Raw genomic sequence first — 23,797 nt, forward strand, 5'->3', positions numbered from 1 at the left:
TTAAAAAAAGCGATAACCGCATTAGCTAATGATATTAGTACATGAGGTGATAGATATGTGGACCGTAGATAACGAGAGGTAGTCAGATTATTATCTTTCTGCAGTAGGAACAATTAGGTTAAAAGGCGTGACTCTTCGCCCTTTCGAAATAAAACAGGAAAAGATACTTTATTCTTATTCGGGAAAATTTCAAAATTTGTCGATACAAATGTAAATTTACAGGGTGGTGGAAATTTCTCCTGTCTTAAAATTCATTATACAAAGAAATTTATTCTTTTTTTTTTTTTTTTTTTTTTTTTTTTAATGGGTACAGAGGTACCTCTGTAATGAAGACACAATATAGATAAATTGTTTCTGCTATAATAAATTGTTCGATAAACTGCACGATATATATTTGTTTGCAGTATTGTTTGCAGTACATTATTGCAGATATATATATCGGAAACATCTCGTTTTAATATTAACAGCAATGTCAAACGGTAAATGGGAATATAAAGTAATCAAACGTTATGTTGGGAAAAGCAAAATATCAAAAAGGAAATACAAACTTTTGCTTTAAAGAATCTAAATGACAAATCGTAGATAATCGTTGTTACCTCTGTGATTTGATATTGTTATCAGTACGCAACATCTTGGACGCTTCGCGCGTCGTTCGAAATTTCACGTTTCTATTGTAAGAAAACGAAAGACTCGTGTGAGAACATCTATATCTATGTATCTGACCTAGTAGATGGGAGAAACTGGTCGATTTAGCACGCACGAATGGATTAGCATCCGGATCGCTATACGCTATACGCGCGCGCGCGCGCGCGCGCGCGCGCGTGTGTGTGTGTGTGTGTGTACACGACAACGACGATATATATATATATATATATATATACATACACTGTGCACCGTGTTGTTCTATCGGTCGTTGCTTTTACTAGTTCGATCATTTTGCTGGTCTCTGACGTCACTAACCATATGATTGCTGAGTCATATGGTCCTAAGAACCCTTTGCATCCTGGACCAGCCAAGAACCTTGATTCATGCCTTTCTTGTTAACCCTTCGATTCCTAACAGGAGAAAAGCGAGAGTTGGGTTATGGAAGAAATCGTTGAGCTTCCTAAACAAAAGTCCCTACGTTTTTACTTTCTTTATATGTGTACATATCTGTTTCTCTTCTTTGAGAAATGAAGTTAGGAATTGAGTTTCTTTAGTTTTTATAATTTTGGATGAGTAAAAAGAACGAACCTTTAAATTGTAGCTTATGTGCGGATTATTAATTAGAAGATTTTTACAACTTAGGTTCCTACTTATCCGAGAAACCAGGTTTTCTTAGAATTGTTCTCGTAATGATCTGGTAAATGATGAATCTTAATCGAGTTGATATTTAAACATTCAACATTTTCCAGTACAATTCAACATTTTAACAATATATTGTAATAAAATAATTATAATAGTTGCACAGATACACGTGTAACGATGTAGGCGCGCTTTCATACAGCCTAAAAAAATGTAATATCAGCTCTGTTATGCTATTTCACGTATTAATATTATTACGACTCTAGCACGTACCATTTATCCATATTCTCTTCTCCATTTAACAAACTGCTGTGACTTCTTCTTTCTCCTTTGAATCCCGAAAATGATATTTGCACACATCTAAGCCGTTGAGCTCTAAATTGATTTTTCCAGTTCTCTTTGGGTAGCAGCATACGTTTGCTTTTGCGAATTCCAAACTTGCACTTTTTTTTATGGCAACAAGCTAATAACGGTTGTTGCTACAGTTCTATAAATCCGTTCACTTTCCCTCTATCTCATTGTTTTTGCTCGACTTATTCAAGATTTATTATTAAAAATAAACTCTTTGATATATTTGCCAGATTAATATTGCATGTTTTAACGATAATTAATAAAAAATGTAAGAAATCTTAGATCTTTTATTTAGTCTTATTTAATAAATGAACTATCTAATGTTATTTCAAAATTACAATATTAACATAATTTGCAATATAAACACAATTGTGCATATCTACATATATTTCTTTCGTTCTGTGCACTTTACTCTCCAAACATGTTTAACAATTATTTCGACGTTTAATCGTTGTAATTCTCTCTATATTCCTCTAATTCCTCCGTCTATATTTTTGTGCTCTTTAGTCAACGCAGACCAGCATCAACATGTATTCCCGTTGCCTTTCTCGTTTCGTAGCTTATTTCCTTGGTCATTTGTCCCGTTCATCTTTTTCGCAGTTTTTCCTGGTTTTCTCTACGGAGTCCTTTGTAACTACATGTACAGACATACGTAGCACTCTTGTTCTTCCGTTTCTTTATTCTCTGTTATCCTCTCTTTCCTTGCCCGTATCCTTTTCCTCCAAAAGAGATTCTGTCAGCCGTTCTTTCTGCGTCCGTTTATATTTCTATCCTCTTCAGATGGTTGCTCGTATCCTCTCACTCCCTCGCTTCGGAGTGTTTCGTCCTCCTCCCTCAATCACCTCTCTGTTTCGTTGGCATGCTTTCCGTCCTCTCCAGTCTCGTGTATGGACGGGCCTCTGGCAAGTCTTAAGAGCGAAAGAGAGAACGGTCCTTGTTGCTATGCAGCGGACGACAGGGTGATCCGCGCGAGGGAAAGAGAGAAGGAAACCGAAACGACCAGGAGGGCGACCGCTATGATTATTATTCGCAGGCCGAATAACCAGTGCGACCCTCCGGGGAAGGAGCCGCGTACTTGGCCGTGTTCGTTGGCTGCTCGGCCACTTTTTTACTACCTCTCATTCTCTCCCCAAGCTTCTCCCCCATGCCGCTCTCTCTCTCTCTTTCTCTCTCTTTTTCTTCCTTCTATCACTCAGTTATCGGTTGCAAATGTGTGGTCTCTTATATGTATAAGTACATAGGTACACAAGATTGGGAGCACTGAAATCGCGCGCTCTTCGATCAACTCGCTGACAATATTTTTTTCAATTTCTCTCTTTATGTGTTTTATATATATATACGCGCGCGCGCGCACACACACATATATATACACACATATTATAATTTAACAATTAATAACAATTGTTGAAACTTCTTATCGAAAATTTGGACATACTTGCTATACATACTTTATACGTCCAGGTTTCTTAATATGTATCTCTCAAATTTATTGTAAACGTGTTATTTATTTTTTCAAATAATAGTTAATGGTTCTTCCGTTTCAAACATATATATAGCTATATCATAAAACATTATCGAATGTGTTGTTGTTTAAATAGGTGAATAGTCTTAAATAAAAATTTAAGAAATAGCTTTTCACAGGTTTATTTGTTAAATTATACAGAGCCGAAAAGAATAAAACGATAACTATCGAGTATGCGATTATGATGATCCCAAAAATATGCATATGTATATAGTGTATGGTTTATTGCGTGCAACATTTTTCATGTTACAAAAGAAGCGCTATCCTCAACTATAATATATTGAACTGAGCGCGCGACTTCGTGTATACAAAATATATACATACATACATACATATATATATATATATATATATATATATATAATGTCACTAAAGAGTGAGGTTTTGATCCTGGCGATAGAAAGGTAGAGATAGAAAAAAAACAGACAGAAGCTTTGAGTTTGAGAATTCGCACACCGACCGACCAAGCTAGACACCAGGGCCCCTGATGACGTAATGTTGTTTACTTTTAAGCCTTCCCTTGGCAACAGGTCGCTTTCCGCGGGTCCGAGATGAAAGGATCGTCGCAGGGAGTGAGAGAGAGAGAGAGAGAGACAGAGAGAGAAAGAAAAAAAAACGATATCGTTGTTAATCGTCACCAAGGAACGCGAACAGAATATAATTAATGTGTATATGTATTTATAACAAAATGAAAATTGAAATTTTGTTATTCAATTAGTAAAATTCTACGGATATGCCAGAGTACAATAATACATATAAATACGTGCCAATTCTACTATTTTACATTAGTGAAGAATAAATATTTAAGTTGACGTATGTATCTATAAAGATCGGGAATAACATGTTTCAGTACGAACAGTATAATTATAGTGAATAACATAACGATTTGTAAATAGGATGTAGAAAAAAGGCGTGTAAAACGTTGACGTTCGTTTTGAAAAATTAAGCGCCTAGTACTGATGCGTATTTCTATGCTGACGAAAGGTTCTATAAAAAGGCACGATTCCAGAAGTGAAAGTTCATTATGCGAACTTGCATCGCGAAGAAATTTAAATTCGACCGAAAAATGTTTTTTAGCTTTTCCTTCAACGTTTATTTTATTGACACGCTGCTAAAAAACACTTTGACCCTTTAACCGAAAATATCATTTACATCGCAATATTGTAAAATGATTTTACGCGTTAACATGTACATATATCTATAGCGATACGTACAAAACACGTTTCACTTGGATTCCGGTCGTTATCCTTGAGCGCAACTTTTTTGTGTCATTTACACCAGGAAATTTTCTTGAACTTTTTCAAGTGATACGAGTGCCTTGAACTTAACAAATTTCGTATGTTTCTTGAATATGTGCAAGAAAATGCCTTTTTATGATCTAGGAATAGGAAAATACCTATATAATTGAATATTTAAAGCTTGCTGGACGGAAAGTGATGCTATTATACGACCGGTTTTATCGGAAAGAGTATATCTTCTCCGTAAGAGCGATTAACGTTCCAGCGGATATCCGTGAGTCTATAAACCGATTTCTCACGAGCTCCGGTCAGCTATTCGCGTCTCTCGGATTCCAAACTCCTCCTCTACGCCTTCGGTCTTGCACGACCTAGACAACACGCGGCAAACAACTCCGTGTGTAGGATAGAATGTGCTTTGAACGTCCTTGACTTCTCCGCTTCGGTAAACCGATGTGTAGTGGATGCACCGTTGCAACGGTGTTGTTGCCTCGTTTTCCGTTACAGTTTTTGATTAATTCAATAGCACGATCTCATGCTATATCTATTTAAATCTGTTTCTCTCAAGAACTTAAAACGCGGAGAAGCGGAAAATAGAACCGCGTTTACATTTTTTATGCTTCTATATCATATTATTTATGCCTTCCATTTAATTCGTGTAGTTTTTAATATACAGATACATGTATACCACCGATCAAAAGTACATGGATACTTGCTTACTTTTGATTTAATTTAATTACAAAGTCACAAGTAAAGATCAGGCGTTGATGAGTAACGATTTTGTATTATTATTTTATTATTACACGATAAAATTGCGTTTAAGTAATTAATAAATCTGCAAGAGTTAAAATAAGTTATGGCATCATTTTTTGATCAAATTTATTAAATTTTTAAAATCAAATTCATTTATGAAACATTTTGGGAAAGTAATTTGTCCTTGAGTTCCTCAAACTATCTACATATGTATGCAATGTATTTTGTGAGCGTGCGTGCGTGCGTGCGTGTGTGTGTAGTTTCTATGTATCATACAGGTTGGGTAAAGGAGATTTATACCGTGATTGATTCAAGCAAAAATATTTGGGAACCATTACATCGATGAATCAGATTTCACATTTGAATATACTGTTGGTCAATTTTCAGAGAAATAATTAAAATGTATAATGTGTTCATGCATTACGTCATTCGTTAATTACACATTATTGGACTTAACAATAACAATAAGACAGAGAATTAAATGATGTAATCTTGTTAGGAGGGATTACGCTAAAGTTTGCCATTATTATTCATAACTTAAAAATTCTGTTCAACAAATTCTGAACGTAAATATGCTTAAATGTTTAAGTATGAAAAATAACACGAATCAAAATATAAATACGTTAATCGTAGAACAGTATTGCGCGAGTTGTCACGAAATTTTAAATTTGTCTATCGAAATGAAAGGCAATTTAGAATTGTTAGTTTTAAGAGTTCACCCTGTTAATTTGATTTAATTCCACTTGGTTCTATACTAATGTTACAATTTTATAATCATATTTTATAAAATGGCTTCTTGACATTCTCTTTGTAAACAATCCCAGTTTTATCGATAGTAATGTAATTAATATTTTGTTAGAGTGTTCGTCTCTTTTGTCGAACTTGATTATTCGAAACTTGAAATGTTTTTCTGTTTGCTCTTTGAAAGAATCTGTAGACGTTTTGCCGCCTGTAAGAAGGAACATTTAATTTGATCTTAAATTCTGGTCGCGTAATATGTACATAGTTTCGTCTTTCTCTTGTTTCTTTGTTGATTTACCATTTATACATTTGTAGTGCAAAATTAACCGTAATATCTTACGTATGTTTGATGCGATTAACGAACGTGAATGAACTGCGATATATTGAACTGCCCGTTTAAAGTAGTTATTCGCTTAAAGTTATTCGCTTCACGAATCAAGATCCTATAAAAGTATTACGGCGCGCTTCGCTACTGGATAATTATAAAGCGACGGGACACCATTTCGATTATAATAGCCGTGTACGAGTTCATGCTTGTATTTCACGAATTGTTTCCTCTTGTCCTTACAAGAGTACTCGGCTGCCTACTAATGAGATGCGAGACGGATTAAAATACATCAAAGTGAATGTAATTAGAATCCGGTTTCATCAAAGATACAACAAAAGAAACCACTGTTGCTCTATTTTTAATAGTTTCCTATGCGGAATAACGAGTTGCATCGATCACCGCATAAACAAATGTGATTCTATTCAATATCTATAATATCAGAATCTATAATAATACCATATATCGTGGCCGCTTCGATGTCATTTAACCGGCTGCCAGCAGGATTTCTTTGTAAATTAATAGAAAGTAATAGAAAATAATTTGGTAATATTTTGAAATTGCGAAGTTAGTTGACTTCGTTCTATTTAGAACCGGTTATTTCCTAGTACAACTGAGAAGTAATCTCCCTCTTAGATTAACAAGTAATCTCTTCTTTTTGGCCACGGAATACGAATATACTGTAAATAATGTCAACACAAGAACCAGCAGTGGAACTTTAACACCGTCTTCCAAGAGATTGCAGTCGCGTCTTCGCGATGAGAATAATGTGATAGAATATTGATTGTCAAGATCAAGGTCAATTGTGTGGCAATTGTGTGGCAATTGTGTGGCAACCGTGTTTCCCATATCGATTTCCAGCAAACCAAACCAAGAGCTTAAAACTCACGCTATGGTAATCACGCTAGCGGTATATAATTTCTACAGGACAACCCTGTGCATACGTAGTGCTGTAAAAGGGAAAAGCGAAATTAAAAAGGGAAATTATGTTAAATCGAAATTGTGTTAAAACTGTGCTAGCAGTGTACTAACCGTAAAAGCAATCGTACGTATGTAAACAGGAGGCCGGTAATAGAACGAGATACAGAGACTCGTCTGGTTTTATCGATCAATGAACGTCCTTGCGCGGTATGAAGACGTTCAAGGTCGAGGCTTAGCTCGATGCGTGTTAGAAATTCTCAAATGGACGTTGCAATTGAGTCGTGTCGCGATGTACAGAATGCTTCGTGCAGTATATTTTGTACAAGTAATCTATCGTTCCCTTGTTTTATAAGCTTCATGTAGTTATATTTTATTTTTCGCGCACGTAGGTATACGATTTCTAATATAACTTCCTTGAAAAGATTGAAGCGAACCGGAGCCTTGCGTAAAATTCTCAGTAACCATTGATCTAGTTTCGATAAAAATCATCGTTCCGGATGAAGATAAAAATTGCAGAATATATTTATAACAGATTTCTTCGTCGTGTCACTCTTTAACGGTGTAATTCAGAAGGAAAAACTTCTTTATTTCGAAGACTTTTTGTATTTCGTATTCAAATCAATCAAGTACAAAGATGAAAAAATACAATTTTGTCGTTCAAGACGTTGCTTCGGAGAAAGTATGAAGGAGAATTTGAATATGTTAGCAAAAAATTAACCCTACACGTGTAATATACGTGTAAATTTTATCCTACATACTTATTTTCACTTATTTTCACTTGTTTTCACTTATTTTCACACGTGCAACAACCTCCTATCAATTAATTACCTATTCTTGTCTAACTGGGAATTTCCAAAATTGTCAAGCTTAATTTTCTCGAAGACAAAGCTCCCCGCCGGGATTTTCTTATTCTTAATTTTGGTCTTATTTCAAGCCATAGAGTCTCTCTGATTCCTTTCGTGCTATGAATTACGTACCACCCTGTATATATTATACGCGCACAACAAAGATCGATATCACAATGACGTTACAATGATATGATTCTGTCGTGACGGAAAAATAAGTAAAACGTAAAGTAAAATAAGTAAAACAAAATGTTTGAAACCGGTCCCGTCCTCGAGTACCAGATGGTAGTGCGGAATTACCTTCGCAGGTACCTTTGCAACTTCATTAAAGAAAACAACAACTCTAGTTAATAGTTGCAATTGAGAGGTATCGGGTAGATACAGTACCGATACCGATACTTGTACCGCATATCTACTTAGAGCTGGTGCCTAGTGGTAGATAAAACCGGCTGAGTTTAATCGCGTTCAGTGCTCGGCAACTTTTACCTGCGCGCACCACCATCGACATCCGGTTTGTTGGTTCGTTCATTCATTGCCTGTTTTCTCAATGTAACGTCTAGGCCTTGGTGCACGTAGGTAACTCGGTCAACGTATCTCTCCCCTCCATTCTCATCCGATTGATTACGCTAGACTAACAAGATAATGCACGCTGTATGCACAACAAGATTTATTAACTCGTTTAAGCAAGATGCATGCGGTACATGTGTATAGAATGGAACAACAGTTGCTGATCGAAATTCATATAAATAAAGTGCACACTTTAGCACGATTCGATTAACAGTATAAATTCATATGGAATAAAAAACCGGATTTGAACAATTCATTTATTGATTGATGCAGTGCAGAGATTAAACTGTTAATATAATCTAATATAATATAATACAATATCGTACTATATGCATGTCAAGATAATTTATATCTGATATGGGAGATCAAAATGATCTCTGTAGCGCATTGTTACAAATTTCAAGCAAAACGCATAGTTTCCAACATTTCGAAGAACTCGAAGAGACTAAAAACTATTTTGTGCTTATAGAAAATAGCACGATTAGCGTTATCTTAGGAAACAGACCGGATCTTTCACTTCGTTGTAGGTAATGAAAGCGAAGGTGGCCCGATCTGCTAACAGGTACGAGGGCAGAGTTCACGGCTAACGACGATCCGATAATGAGGTAGAGATAAAGTTAAGGTGGGTGTTCCTTTGGTGTCAGGTTCGAAAAGCCATAGTTTGCGTCAAGGTCTAGACTTTGGAGATTTACTCGTGGAACAAAGGACGAAACTTGTGCACAATAGCGCAGAACACAAGGTGTCGTTAAATCCGGCTAAACCGGGATATCCTATCTTTATCCGTAATAGTTTGCTATACGAAATCAGTGAAATCAAGATACGTATATATAGTACAGTATATTAAGGAAATTAAACTAAAGCAAGTGCGTATATTATTAATCTGATTTTACTAGCAAAACAACTGTGTCGTTAAATACAATATCTACTTTTTATGGAAATCTAGAGGTTACTGCACAATGTCAGTTGCAAGGCTACTACTATGGCAACATTTAGCATTTATATATATATATATATATATATATATATATATATATATAATGAAGGTGATGCTAAATTTTCACGTACTTTCAAGAAAGGAGCCGGCCATAAAGTACTTAGGCAGGTAGATTTTTACGATGGTACGTAAATAAATAGGTATTAATAATGTCACTTTTCCCGCTACATTTTCATTATTTGTATCTTTTTTCTTTTTTTTTTCTTTTTTTTCGTTTTTCTTTGTATTCAGTAAATGAATTGTATCTAGTAAATAAAATGGCATTTAAGCTCAAACGTAAGATTCAATTTTTCATGATTCAAGATTTAGAACGATTGGTTACAGCGTACACGATAAACCATAAATTAATAGCAATAAACCGATGGAGAGTTAAGGATAAAAGACGCTGGAGTAATTGGAAGGAACGCTTCGAAGGAACTTGTTAGTTACATATTTCATTTTATCCAAACCCTGGCAGTGTCACGTTAATTTAGATAAAGCCTATTGTGGCAGTAAGGTAGGACGCGGCACGAACGTTGTAAATTCTTCTTCTACGCGGCCCTTTTACCTGTCCTTGTCAGACTTTCTGTGAGTGCCGTTCGAGGTTTATGGATTAGCAATTTACCGTCGTAAAACTTTGCCTATGTTAGGTATGGATTTACCGGTTGTTTCATACCGAAGAGCACGTATTCTCGTATTAATGCCATGTTCTATTCGTATTTCTTCGTTCGGACAGACGAAAGGTGAGAGACCCGTCGCGTACCAAGAACTAGTCAATTGTTTTGCGAACAATCGCCACGAAATTTTTACTGCTTTGTTCCCAAACACGTCCGTTGTTCAATGCATTTCATTTTTATGTTTATTACGTACTTTAATTATATGCGAACGGTGTAGATATTTTTCAGTATGTTAACTAAACGATAATGTTAATTAAACAAGAGTAAAAGGTATAAATATTTTCAAATCTAATAACATATAATTACTCGTGGCAATGATCACCGTGGTTTTTCATACATTTTTGAAAATCTGACAGAAATATACATATTGCGGACAAAAGTTAGATAATAATCAATCGTTAACACAAACCATAAAATATTGAAAATTGCCTATTAAAATCGAAATAAGAAAGTATTACTCGTTCTATGTAAAAATCATTTAAATCAAATCTCAACGATATTTAATTTATTATACCCAATGCTTAAACCGTTGATCTTCAATAGGGAAGATAATTAATTCTTTTAACAAGTTATTCAAACTTATTGAGACTTGACTGCAAAATTTAACCGCTATTTATTCCATTTATTAAATTTATTAAATATACAGTTTCGTTTAATTAAATAGACAAATTTTAATTTACTTAACTTACTTGCAATCTGATGTTTGCTGGGCGAACATTGCTAATACGAACGTTAAAGTTGAAGAGGCAAGACCGCGTAGGCTTGAAATTTTGCTAATTGCCATTGAATATTAAGTGACCGGAAGAGAGAGATTTCTAACGGACGTGCCAAACGTTAGACGTGTGAAACATAAACGTTATGTTTGCAAACGTTTCTAAGAAAAAAATGTAACACCTCAAATATACAACACGATTCGAGTTTCTAATGTTTGTATTTATATTCTTATCTACTTACATACGTGTCCAATTATAGACTCGTGAAAACGTTCAAAGATGGATGTATATATACATATTCGTAAGTTTAATTCTATGCGAATTTTTCCAAACAGACTCTCTTACGGCCAATAGTATCGATGAATCCAGTTTGACAGTAATATTTTCAACCTTATTCGACAACCTTTTGCCACGTATCAGTACCTTCGCTTTATGTTAACATCAACTACGTATTTCTATTTCTATGATTATTTCAATTTTTCAAAGATGCAATTTTAAATTGAAATTTCAATTTTGATCTAAATCTTAAGTCGAGCAAGATTTATACACACATATATAAAAGATTCATATACACATATATAAAAGGTGATTTTTTCGGGCGAAATGTGCTAATATTTGTTAAATATTCCGCGGAATGCGCGAAAAGATCATTACCGATAGGCTGTTTTCGTGTCGGGGTTTCGCCACTCTCTTTTATGTTCAACAAGATTCCGGTCCGCACTTTTATGCCTTTTGCTCGATGCGACATTTCCATTCCACTCGTTCCCTTTCAAAATAAACACTTTCGATGATGATTATGCGACGTAGCCGCGTTAAAAGCAAACTTTATAGCAGAGTCCAATCATTTCTATACTAGAGGAACAAACTGATAATTAACCAAGTTTGTTTCGATAGAAGAAAGTTGTTTGGTTTATATTAGACACGGTACGGTGCGAATGAACGTACGCCTATAATCTCCGTTCATACGTAGTATCTAACAGCTCAGGTACATCTCGTTCTACACACATTTACATATAATGAATTTTACAGTAAGGTGTAAAATTTGTTAATCTTTGTCTTTACTGTAAAATAGAATTATATGATAAAATTTGATAGAACCTACATTTAAGGTAGCAAAATTTTACATATATTTACAATACATGTTTATTAAATGATAATATATATATATATATATATATATATATATATATATATATATATAATATTGTTTATATATATATAATAATATTATTATTTATATATAATATTATTATAGAGAAGACACGCTATCACGCTATTAAACATCGTGCTTGCAGAGCTAATGGAAAAATGGAAAAAACGATTCTGTTGATAGTTCCAGGATGTTCTATCTTTTCGTGGAAAAAATGAAAAATCCTGCTACAAGTAGATTTCAAGTCGCAATCGTAAACCAAATATATATTTGAATATAGTTCTAATACTAAACACTAAATGCTACTATCAGTCATGTATCGTATCGGACGTAACATTCTTATCGAGGACAACGTTATGAAACGTAACATGACCGAAGAAATTCGATTCGTCAGAATAGATGTTTTCACTGCGAAATCACTTCTATTGGATCGGCAACTAAGTGATCGCGCATTTTGTCATTAGTTAGTCACTTAGTTTTCAACCCAGTACACGTCATTTCACGATGAAGATTAATTTACTGTTAGCGTTAATGCTACATTATTGTAACACATGATTTACACAAAGAGTAGGACCTGGATCCGTTTCATTAAATATCGTAACAATTTTAAATTAAATATTACAAGCAATAGTTTCTAGATCTTTTATCTTTTGTCCATTTTACCATAGAATGCGTATAGTAAATGCATAAAAATCCGCAATTTACGTAAAATTATTGCTGTCGATTGTCGATGCATTCAGCGTACTTTCAATAACGCAACAAAATTTTTCAATAACGCTTTTCGCACGTGATCCGTTCACTGTTGTTACGCTAATATTCGCTGTTGCTACAACAACAGCCATGGAACACATTATTGGAAATTGCTCCGAATCGCAGAGCTGCATTCTTCTTTATCGAGAGTTCGTTGACCATAGCAAAACATTCCGTTAGGCAGCGCACTGCCCTTTGGTTCGGCGGTCTCTCTGGGTTGCCGAAAAAGAGGTACAGAAAAGAACCGCGTCGCTGGCGTCGCGTCGCGTCGGTGGCACCGAGTTCTCCCTGCCGCGGCCGCGTTGTTAACGAGCAACGAGAAAGCGACGAACGTGCTCGCTCAGGAATAAGAGAGACAGTGAGAAATAAAAGGAGAGGACAAGATTGATATTACCAAAAGTTAGAACGATACGGACGCCGACTGAAAGAGAGAGAGACTGAGACAGGTCCTGTTGCCGGGCCCCTGTTGCTACGCGGTTACGGTGCATCGTGCTGAATTCGCAACGAGACTTTTTCGTGATTGCGTTGAATAATGTATGTGTAATAGACGCGTGGCCCTGGCTAGCAATGATTTTGACACTGTCAGAGACACCTTTCTACCACGAACGGTCTCTGTTTTGCGCAGGACGGATGGTGGCCTTGAGCAGGTCACGTCATCCGACAAGATATCATCCTGCATCCTGAATCTTGCCGATCGCTCGATCGATTGCTAACTGCGTACATTCGGCGCATTCTTCACTCTCTGCTGGCTAGCTCGCTTCGCTCGACCTTTCCATTCCTTATTCGATAATTATTTTCAGCACGTTTCTCTTCCGAGATACTAAACATTTACAATAATCCCGTTTATACTTGCTTCTGTATTGTAATTTCGGGTTTTTAATGGGATTCAGTGAACATTATGTAAGTAAAATATTTGAAAAGTGATCATTTAAATAATATATCGTCGTCATTAAATAAATAACATATCGACTTGGCTTGTAGTTCTCTTTAATATATTACACATATATGTCAAACCTATATGTGACATATATGTAATGTAACATTGAGAGAGAGTGTGTGCGCGCGCGCTCGCGCGCGTGTGTAACTGACTGCCACGATGTGTTAGTAAAAGCTTTGGTTCTAGCAGGATTGGTTGGAATTCTAGGAAAATGATGACGATGCACATATAAATACGCGTTATTTTATCGATAATTTTGAAAGCCACATCCAATCACTTTGAATTTCTGTATTCGAAACTATCTTAGAAGACGCCTCACAAAGATCATATTTTTTGCTTCTATCGATGTGAAAGTTTTCAGATTAATGTTTCCGAAGATAGAACAGTTTTCGCATCCTCTTATATAATTTTTCAAAGCTGTAATTGCAACTAAATACAAAAAAATTGTAATTAGTAGCTAAACAGTAGTAACGCACGATACGTTCTACATACGATATACATACGTACGTATACCAGCCTTTTATTAGAAACTTTTCAAATATTATAATCTGTCACAAGTACACATTTTTAGATGTTTTCAAAGCTGTACTAGACATTAAAATTGAAAATGTTTGAAATGGCAAATTTCCTTTTTATATAACTACCCAATGATATTACGTATTACATATTGGAGTAAGGCATTTCACGCACATGTGAAATGTTTTTTTTATAATGATATAAATATTTATACGTGGTTTATGCTAAACAGCAAAATTTATTTGAGAAGAGATAGAAATGTTTAAGGTCTCGTAGCCTGAATGAAGGAGCCGGTATCGTATCATGGTTTTCCCGCGCGTTTGCGCACGCGTCTTCCTTGAAATCTCTTCAAGGCCAAGCAGATCTTAATGAATGGTAAAGAAATGTCTCATTGGCAGTCTGCCTTAGCCTCTTTCTATAGCGAAGGTAGGAAGAGGCACAGCACACGTACGAAAAAGGAACGTGACAAAGTTTAATGACAAATGCTTTTATTTGGAAGGAGAAAAATCATTTACTTTGTACGGTTATTTACTTTAACCAAAATTATAAGCGTAACTTGTATCGAAAATTGAGTTTGTAAATGAAAGCGACACGAGACATTTGACTAATTGATCCTATTACGAAAAGTCGTCATATACATATAAGCCATCATATATATACACATGTGTGTATAAATCATTTTGCGGCGGACCTCTAGGAAATTGGTTTGGAAACGAAAACAGAGTAACAGAAAGAAATGGCCATTAAGGTTGAAATCGCCCGCGGAACAATTGTTTCTGTGTGCGAAAAATTTCTTCTTCGTTACAATCATCCAGAGGGCACAGAGTCCATGGGGACAAAATAAGGAACGCCCCCGAAAAAAGAAAACTGCGCAAGCTTCGAGGAAAAAGGAGAGGAGGAAAGAGGTGGAAAGAGGAGGAAAGAGGAGGAAAGAGGAGGAAAGAGCAAAGTCGAAGGCAGAACTTTCGCGCTCTCACGTCCACGTGCTGCGTTGTTATTGTTGTTGTTGCCGTCTTCGTCTCTGGTCTCATCGCGGTTGCTATCCCTTTCTACGTCTGCCTTGGTCTCTTTTTCTTTCTCCGTAGACGTTTCTCTGTCCTCTTTCTTCAAACGTGTTTCCTTTTCCGTTCTCCTATCTCTGTTCATCCTTGAGGCTTCTCTTTCTCCCCACCCTCTGACTGGCGTCACGAAAGGCGCGTTGGCGTCATATGGTGGGGATCCCGATTAACGGACTCTAATTGCATAGCAACAGTGAGGCCGAGATAATGATACATCTGACGTGCGTTGCCGGAGGGCATCTGGCCCACTTCGACCAAACGATCCCGGGCCCATGCATATACACGCCGTTCCTGCGTGTTTGCGTGCGCAAAACCCTCTTAACTCGCACGCAAACTCGCGTCTGGAAATACAAGCCGCCAACTTTTGGCGCGAATCTCTCTGGAGAACCCTTCACCCAGCGATATTCTTCCAACTTTAGTCTCTCATCGTGCTTACGAACACGTACCATATGCATACGACCGAGCTTGAATTTTGCTTCGTTACTGCCTAGACTTTGCATATTGTCCAACTAAATTTTCCCTTTTCTCTCTATTATTTTCTTTGTAGGAACAAATATGAAAATTAAAGATTGAAAGGTGGAAAATTTTACCATTACGATTTTTATTACGTTCATAAAATTTTTGCGACGAAAACTAGTATATATAGTACTATATAGCTCGTGTGTATGCGGGAAATGTATTTATGTATATGTAATTTAAAAAATTAATAGGCAAAACAAGTATAATGCTAAAAGGTAGATAGAAATTCATTACAAAGCAAACTGCTAATTGAAATTGTGTATACATATTAACACGTTAAAAGATTGACTAACACACGAATATCTTTAAATCATAATATTGCACTAATGATAATTGAGACGATGGACGCTTGTTTCACAAGATTAAGAAATGTCACAAAATTTTCTCTCCAATTCGATCATCTGTTTAGTACCGTAATTCGTTTCCTGTTTGTTTAACACGAGTATTTCATACAACTAGCCTTTTTCCGTCGAATAGAATAAATGATAATAAGGATACGAGATGCCGTCAAAAAAATGAGCTTTTCCATATAAAATATGCACATATTTTCGTAAGCGTCTTAACCGGTGCGACGCGTCTCGTCACGGCGCGGCATGGGCAGTTCTTAAAAATCTTTTTATTCTTCATCCTCAAAGAGCGAACATTTGGGTCTCTTTTGAACTCTCGCACGTACATTTCTACCTGCACATACAAAGTCATCGACGGGTGTATACCTGTTCACGGTAGTGGTGTACCTTGGACCTTTTTGTCCCGGAACCGGAGATATCCGTCCTTCTGGTCGGAGACGGCTTCGATTGGCCCGAAAAAATTCTTCCTTTGCCTGATAGAAATCGTGCATTCGACGAAGAACCGAAGTAGATCGCATTACCGACTGCGCGTCAATCTTTATTTGTTCCAATGACCCGCTTCATATTTCTCTTCGAGCAATCACGTTTCAACTATCGCTTAAAAGTTCTAATAAAAGGAAAAAGTTCGAATTTCATGCAGATATTTATATTCTAATACAAAAATATCGATAAATACGTAAAATATGTGAAAATGAAAATTCGTATTGGGTTGTGTAGAAAGTGAAGTTTAAAAACAATTAGAAAGGGCAATCTATTTTCATAAAATTATAATCTTATTATGTAACGTATACCTCTTACTGATCTTCTGCGATATATTGGATAACTGTTTTATCCTGTTCAGCGCTGTTTCTTCGAGTATGGTGTCGTAGACCTATAACATATATAATTTCTTGCTTAACGAAGAACAAAATAGATAAACGATAGTGAGATTTTGTTTGGTCTTTTGTTGTCTCGTTGAAAAACGCCACTTGTTCGTTCGATTAGTTTCGAAACTTTTTCTTCAATTGCTACATTTAAAATATCCAATTTGTCAGATTTAACATCTCATTACCTGTTTGAAGAAAATTTGTAATGATTGACTCTTGTCTAATTCTGTCAAAATTTCTAACAGAATGTGTTAATTTTAAAAAATGTTATAAAGTTTTCGTTCTACACGATAGTCGTAATAGCTAAGGCAACATAAAAATGAATACTATCTTAATGAATCATCATGATCAAGCTTTAACTTTTTAATGCGTATCCTTTAATTCTGGAAAAGGTACTTATTTAGTTAATTTTGCGATTAGTTCTTTATCTTTACCCTTGTCATATATGTGTATGTAAGAGAATATTGATAATGTTGGAAAATTCACAAAATTTAAAAGTATGAAAAATACTTAACTGGTGTTAAATGCTGAATACGTGGAAATAGTTAATTGATCACTATAGAGAAAAGGTAGGAGGCAATTGTGTGTGAGAACTACGCAGACTGAATGATACAGCTTGTTTGGTTACTAAGCGCGCGCCTGTTTCGAATGACCCGCTCAACGCGACCTCGAGACAATCTCTTAAATTTCGTCCGTCACTTTCGGCGGGAATCAGAACGTATGTATGTATAATTCATTAGGATTGATAGGTGATCCGCCTATTAATCTGTTTTTCATTAAACTGATGGGGTTTTAATTTTCTTTTTGAACGTTGATTTACGAAATTTTAAATTAAAGAATCTGCTTTAATTTAGTATAAGAAGTTTATGAATGCTTCTAAGTCTAAGGATAGTAAAGATATGCAGACGTTTGGAGAAATCACAAATGGGATATCGCAATATATATAACCCATTTCTGACGCAATTCTTTTTTTAATGTTTCTCGGATGCATTAAATTTTTTATACGACTTTCAAATTACTTTCGGTATCTATTAGTCAAAATTGTAATTATTATTAACAACAACAATTATTATTATTATTACTATTAGTGTTTATTTTGGTAGTGAGATCTAAAGCCTAGTGCAATCTTTGCTTCATACATAAGATATGTGATTAATAATAATCATTACCTTATATCGTATAGTAATAACTATCGTATATATAATAAACATTTGTAATAAAATTTAAAAAACGTAGACAATTTTTAAAAAACTGTACGTATTAGTAGGTATAATATATACTATTTTTTAGAGCGATCAAGGTTATCGCCTTTTTTAAAAATCGAGCAAAATTATAATAACGATGCAAGACCTGGTGATTCTCCGCAAATTTGTAAATTCTTCAACGTTATTTGGAATGTTACGCGTATACATACATACATATATATATATATATATATATATATATACGCGTCGACGTTCTATTTGAAGACTCGTTAAACGGTCATCACTCATTGACACTGAGGGTTCCTTTGAGCGACCTTGACGCCTTTGGTATCTAGATGAATCGATTAATTAATTATAAACGATAAGAGAGAGAGAGAGAGAGAGAGAGAGAGAGAGAGAGAGAGAGAGTGGCGGAGCGGCAGTAAAGCATATATCGTGAAGGACGAGGTCAAGGTACCTGTATTGTATGTCTATTGCCGATTATTTTCAGGGGTAATGAAACATAACAAGCCGGCTCTCTGCCATCGGATGATCGGTAGAATGCATATGTACCGCCTACATATTCAACTAGAAACTTTCCAACAGTATAAAGAGTTAAAATACAAAGTTATTATGAAAAATATATATATTTAAACAAAGAAATGCAGAATAAGAAGTAGAAATTTAATTACGTTTATTGAATATTAGTTTCGATGAAGATAATTAGATCTATTAAATACTTCTGCATAATTTATCGATACCTATATCAAATACCACTACTGTATTATTGAGTTCGCAATTGCTTAGTTGCCAACCAAATAGATAACAGCAATCTGTTTGAAAATTTATAAACTTTGTTATTACATTTCAATATTCTGATGAAAATTATATCGGTTATGGCATATAATGTTGAAATTTTTTTACAAGTATTATTTTACAAAAGCTTATTTGTAGGTAAATATTATAGTATTATTTGCTAGAAAATATATCGTATTTGTATAGCGTTCGGGAAAATATAATTTGCTGTTGCTATGCCATTAACACATTTTAATCCAACCTTTAATTAGAATATCTTTTAAACTAATGATCTTTTGGTGTAAATGGCTTAATAATCTTTTACAAGGAATGTCAAGCTAAATTGATTAATGAATTTACTGGGAAAAATATATGATTTCAGTAGGAAAAATAAATTTGTCCTTTATATTTTACGCGTCAATCTATAAAGGGACTAATCACACGACATATAGTATCTTTCTTGAAATCATTTAATATTTGTCAAGTTGTTGAGAAATGTAATCACACAACGATCGAGGGTCTCAGTATTTTTTTTCACTGGGAAAAAGTATTCTTTTGAAGGCCCAGGAAACATCTGGTAGGCGGTACCTATATCCGAAGGCAGCTATATCTCAAGTTAAGTCAAGTCTTAAGTTATCGAAGGTGTTTGCATTGCAGATTTAATACCTTCTCTTCTGCATTTCCTTTCCTCGATGACTAAGACAAGGCTGATTTAATACTTTAATTTACCTTTTGAATAAATTTTTGAACGCTTCGTTCAATATTCGAATATTAATTCGATTAGCCCAATATTAATTAAACAATTTAATTACAACGCGAACAGCGTTCATGTTCTCTGAAACACGATTCATCAGAATTTGCCGAAATTTCATATACATGTCGATCAATTAAGAAGTTATGTTGATATACGTTATCGATTTGAAAATTTTATCTGGAATTTTACTGCATTAAATAAACCGATTAAATGTGAAACGATAGTTGACTAACAAGCTATATGAGATAAAGACCAAGTTTCTGCTTGTAATATTATCGGTTGTAAAGGGATCTAAATATAATGCAAAAGTGAAGGTAACTCTTTTTGTTAAAATTCTGTCAAATTTGGTATATACATGTGTGTGTGTGTGTGTGTGTGTGTGTATTTTATAATTACTTTTGATATTAACGTTTGATAGGCATTTATGGGATATTTAAAGATATTAAAATTCACAGAATTCATGAGATATAATACAAAAGAATATATAAAATACTCAAAGTACAATATTCGCTGTAATATTTAATGAAAAAAATAAATGTCGAGGTTCTATCTTTTTGGTAGATATTTGAATTAGTATGCATAACATGATATTAGCATTATTTTGTTATTGACGGAATTTAAATCTTTTTAGATATAACAAAAATATTTGTATCATTTTAAAATTATCTAATATTAAATTTTTTAGTGCAGAGAAAGATTGCACATCAAATAAAATCACTACGCACGCTATAGTTTTTATAGAAAGTTCATTCAAATATTCGAATATTCATGTATTAACCTTGAATCTCAAACAGACGACGAAAATTGTTTCTGTTGGTGCGAAATTCGGAACGGCAGCGTGAAGGGTGAGATAAAGATCGTGATTTGTTCGAATTTAGGGACGGTAGGTGACAAAGAGAAGGTAGAACCTGAACAACCGTAAACGAGGAAACCTGCGTGCTGGTCGCTAGGATTAACTGAACCGGGATCTAATTCGATGACCGAATCAGAGCCCGAAACTCGATACGCTCCTAGCACGTTTAACGGGGATATTGAATTACCGGTGTATACACCTTAATTCAACGTGATAGGCGAAAAAACTGAGATAAGTGGTCTGAAATTTTGAAAGTCCCGGTTATGCCAATCTGCAGGTAGTAGATTTCTAAATTCATCGAAAAAGGTTTTTTTGATAATTGCCGAGATGTCTTCTAAAACCAGTTGAAATCTAGATATCGTCGTGGGTATCGATGCAAAAACGTCACATTGAGAAAATACTTATTTTTACTCGTTTCACCGTGGATTCAAACGATAGTGTGCTGCAATAACTATATTATAAATTTTACAGTACGTGTTACATTCAAAAATTAAATTTCGTATAATTATAGTTACACACGCGCGAAATACATATCTAATATAGGAATAGCAACATAAGAGGTACAATAAATATTAACAACAATACATCGTAATTGTGTAATATAACATAGACGTTAGAAATATAACAAAATTTCCCGGTGAAATTATAAATATTTCATAAAATCAGAAGCAAACTAATATTTTTCAAAGTCTTATCTTGCTAAAAAGATATGTGGCTGCTTGATCATTAAATGTTTCAAATAAAATTATATCGTTTGTCGCGTATTATTAATTTGTTTAAGATTTTTCGACCACATTCGTGACAGAACCATTAGCATAAGAATTGGTCTCGTTTATCAAAACTGCTATCCGATTGTTTGCCTATCCGAAACATTAATATCTATTCTTACATTTTTCACTCGTTCTCCTACATTAATTCTACAATCTTTGAGATTTTATCTTGACATCTCTATTATTATAATAATCGATTCTATAATTCTTTAGGAATTGATAGCGAAGCGATAACAGAATCAAAAGGGGCGGCGGGAGGGGGACGGGCTGAATTGACTATTGAAATTGAAAGCAGGACAATTAATAATTTGCTATTTTACAGTGTATATATTTAATTGTTCTATCGTTAATAATTTCGATACTTTTGAAATATTATTTTTATCATAAAAAATAACATCCCATCGTAAAGCGATAGCGATTGAAAATGAACACTTTAGTTCGTACGTATATATTCGTTATACTGTATATATATGTATGCATACATGTATGTATGTATGTATGTATGTATGCATGCATGTATGCATGTATGTATGTATGTATGTATGTATGTATGTATGTATGTATGTATGTATGTATGTATGCATACATGTATGTATGTATGTATGTATGTATGTATGTATCGGGTATTGTATATGTACATGTTATTATTTCTCTTGACTATTACAAGTGCAAAATAATTCTTTATTTAATTCGATGAATACTTTTTGATTTAAGGAGAACTTGGTAAAACATTTGGTATTCTTATACAAAATTGTTATACAAATTTCAAAATATTATCTTGTTTTTCTTATCGAAACTATTTTAGCATTTTCAATTAAATGGTTTGCAAATTAATTGTGGTAATAATATAGCATAGCTAGTTTTCAAAAATGTGTCACACTATTATTGTTTTAAGCGTGAGAGTGCCGCCAATTTCATTTAATATGTGTAGAATTTATCAAGATATAAAGGTTCCGGTTTTAAACGGTTTAACGCAGCGCTTGAAATTATCTCATGACTAATTAATTATCGCGGTCAACGACCAAGTGGAAACCATTGAGAGATTAGCATATTAGTTTAATTACCAACTATTCTATTCAATTTTTCATATATCTGTTCTGTTTTACAGATATCCAAGACCAAACTAACAAAACGTCAAAATATAAAATTTGAATAATTTTTGTAAAAGAAACTAGAAATTTTAATAACTTTATTAATTATATGTAACGTATCTAGTGTAAGATACGTTTGAAATAATGAATTAACGAACGTTAATGGAACGTTTCACATTTTAGAACACGATAGAAACCTGTAACAAATTTAGTAGATGTAAAACGCAATGCTTTCACACTTTTTCACTAAAATTTCACTAAAATTTTCTTAAAATTTTCATCGTATTTCTTTATATAATAAATAAACCTCTTACATAAGAGGTTTTAAGTTATTCAGTATATTTAGATATTTTTTTATTATTTAACATAAAGAGATAACACTGTTTAACTATTAAATGAGATTCATGTTGCGTCTTTTATTTTATTTTGTTAATTATTTTATTATTATGCACATACATATAGTTTTTTACTTGACAATATCGAAAAACAAAAAAAAAAAATTAAACACAAAAGCTAATTTTCTTTAAATTTAATACAACTCAACAATAACGCGTATCTATTCTATAATGAAAAAAACGTAAACGCTAGAAATAGCATAGAGAAAAATTTGTTCGTCATAATCATTCGTGATGATATTTATTCCGGAAGCGTAGAATTTGTCGTCCGCTGCATCTAGAATTTTCTCTACTTTCCTACGTTGTATCGTTACATTCTGTTAAACTTCTTATTGAGTTTACTGTACTTTATTAGCTACTTTATCGCTGGGAAGTTGAACGGGCAGTCTAGTCCTAACCTCAAGAATATATTCGATACATCATGATTTTCGAAGAAAAACTAACACAAACAGTTGTGATCGAATACAATGACATGCTTGATCTTCGTTTCAACATTGTGCTGGCGCGGCGCGGCGCGATGCCTGCGTAGTCAAGAATTTTTTATCTTCGTTCCATGAAGTTTCAGGGCGGTACTGTGTAACATTGTGTGGGTCTATTCCCACATGCCCTTTTTTTCCATCGCTATCTACGCGGTAGAACGAAGATTTTTCGGTTCGGTCGGTCGTGTTATGTATAACTGTTCTCACTGGTAAGATTTATCTCCCTTCGAGAAGTTTACACCGATATATTAGAACATTTCAACGTTATATTTCAAATATTCTAACGGATAAGTATCAGAATGTATTAGGACTGTAGGGACAGTTGTTAAGCCTGCCACGTTTTCCCACTTTCGACTTAATTATTTATATATTTCTAACGTTAAAAGATATTTCCTCTTTGGGCAAAATGTGTTAAAATATGTTAAA

At 34.3% G+C, this 23,797-nt stretch overlaps 1 protein-coding gene and 1 long non-coding RNA gene across 2 annotated transcripts in view; one reads left to right on the forward strand and one right to left on the reverse strand.

Annotated features, from left to right (window-relative positions):
• The window catches only part of LOC100646633 (F-box only protein 43), a 55,055-nt gene that overhangs the window by 19,310 nt on the left and 11,948 nt on the right, over positions 1-23,797 (forward strand). The window lies entirely within an intron of this gene.
• Positions 289-3,208, reverse strand: LOC125386233. The gene is made up of 3 exons (XR_007226205.1): positions 1,558-3,208; positions 1,234-1,487; positions 289-1,055 (listed from the first exon to the last, which is right to left on the reverse strand). It is a non-coding gene; the product is annotated as an uncharacterized LOC125386233 (long non-coding RNA).

The sequence above is a fragment of the Bombus terrestris genome, chromosome 13 (genome assembly GCF_910591885.1).
Source record: "Bombus terrestris chromosome 13, iyBomTerr1.2, whole genome shotgun sequence".
In the NCBI taxonomy this organism is placed as follows: Eukaryota; Metazoa; Arthropoda; class Insecta; order Hymenoptera; family Apidae; genus Bombus; species Bombus terrestris.